Source organism: Diaphorina citri, unplaced genomic scaffold (genome assembly GCF_000475195.1).
Source record: "Diaphorina citri unplaced genomic scaffold, Diaci psyllid genome assembly version 1.1 scaffold890, whole genome shotgun sequence".
NCBI classification, from domain to species: domain Eukaryota; kingdom Metazoa; phylum Arthropoda; class Insecta; order Hemiptera; family Psyllidae; genus Diaphorina; species Diaphorina citri.
Window position 1 is genome coordinate 32,304 of NW_007378321.1, and position 1,926 is coordinate 34,229.

A 1,926-nucleotide genomic window follows, 5' to 3' on the forward strand; every position below is an offset into this window, starting at 1 on the left:
TACTTCACCATTGTATGCAGATTTTCCTATACATACATACATATATCTATCTTATTTATTCGGGGGACCTCCACGCGGCGGGGGTCAATGCAGGATAATTTGGATAATACTCCAACTGAATCCGAAGATTATAATTTGAGGCTCAACCTTGTAATGATTACCTACCGTGTCTATTCCTACAACACTTCACCATTGTATGCAGATTTTCCTATACATACATATATCTATCTTATTTATTCGGGGGACCTCCACGCGGCGGGGGTCAATGCAGTATAATTTGGATAATACTCCAACTGAATCCGAAGATTATAATTTGAGGCTCAACCTTGTAATGATTACCTACCGTGTCTATTCCTACAATCTGGTGTGAACATCACACGACTTTCCTTATCCTATTGAATGATGCTTATTTGAGTGTTCTCTTTTACCCTAACTTTTACAATACCTCTAACCGTATAGTCGATATTGCTGAAAACCGCCAAAGAAAACGGTAGAAACCGCCAGAAAGCGGTCAAAATACCGCCAACCGCAGCACCTATCTCAACCAAGTTTCATGTCGCATCCTTGTCACATTTGTGAACTATATTCAAATTTCAAGTCTCTAGCTCATACCGTTTCCGAACTTTCCGAGATATTGTTAAATTACAACGAAAACCGCTAAAAAGCGTTGAAATGCCGCCAAGCGTTGCACTGGTCTTAGCCAAAAGTTTCGTGTCGCATCCTTGTCACATTTCACAGCTACATACCAAATTTAAAGTCTCTAGCTCTTACCCTTCTTGAGATATTTTGTTTACAGACAGACAGACACACACATACGGACCAATGGCTGAAACTTTGGATTTAGGCTCTAGGGACCTCAAAACGTGTTTTGGCACTAAAAACTGACCATCGAAATTTTGACCCGATTACATTACTTTCCTTCCTATAGGATAAGGAAAGTAAAAAAGGAAAAAATATGAAAATTTGAAAGTATGAATAATTTTGTACTGACTCAAATATATCCTGATTTCAAAATGTGATCAAGGCCTTTCTTTAAAATCTTTAAATGATCTCTGTCCCTGTACCATGAATAATTGGCATTTCAATGAAAAAAAAAAAGATCAAAAAATTTCTGTTCTTGTGTTGACCCAGCACCTACATAATTATAGGTACATGGGCAGTAGGTACATATTGCCTTGCCTATCTGATTACGGTGAAACATCAAGATGGCTATGCTCTTACCTCTTTCTTAGTAAATAGTACTTGGTTCATTTTGATCAACAACTTGTGGAATTTTCTGGAACAGCAAAAATTATATAGAATCAACAAAAGAGAAATAAAACATTCTTACAGGTTGTGGGTGGCAAAAAAGAAATTATTTACACATTAATTTTTCAAAGGAATTTTAACTGTGGTAAGGATGAATGTTTATTGTTGTTAACGTCTCATTGCATTTACGATGTCTCCAAGTTAAGGAATTCTGCTGACACCACAGGATTTGTCCAGAGTGAAAATGGATCAAGGGTAAATGGATTTGCCACACAGTGGAAGAGATGTCAATGAATGTTTGTCGCAAATGTTGGTTGTTTCCTGATCAACACAGTTTATGATTTGACCTGAACTTAAACCTTAACGAAGAGAAGATATGTTATGCTCAAACCATCAACTCCCAGATCCAAGTCCACTGTGCTGTCTGGTTACTAGTTACCAGCCATGCAAATTGTTGCTTGCCATCAGTGGTTTGACAGAAACTATAGTAGGTACTTAACTAAGGTTTGATAAATTACTTTCTAAAAGCTATCACCTCTGTTTGTTGTTTATTCATAGTCCTATCCTTTATGAAACTTGAAAAGAAGAACTCAAGTAGCTTTTACTCTTCACACTTGCTACTATGCTACTTTTGAGTTCTTTTCAAGATGAATCTTCACAAAGTCACGTCAGAATCTA

At 36.9% G+C, this 1,926-nt stretch overlaps 1 protein-coding gene across 1 annotated transcript in view; it reads right to left on the bottom strand.

The window, feature by feature from the left end:
• The window catches only part of LOC103512828 (probable cytochrome P450 49a1), a 17,325-nt gene that overhangs the window by 4,376 nt on the left and 11,023 nt on the right, over window positions 1-1,926 (bottom strand). The gene's annotated exons all lie outside the window — the stretch shown is intronic.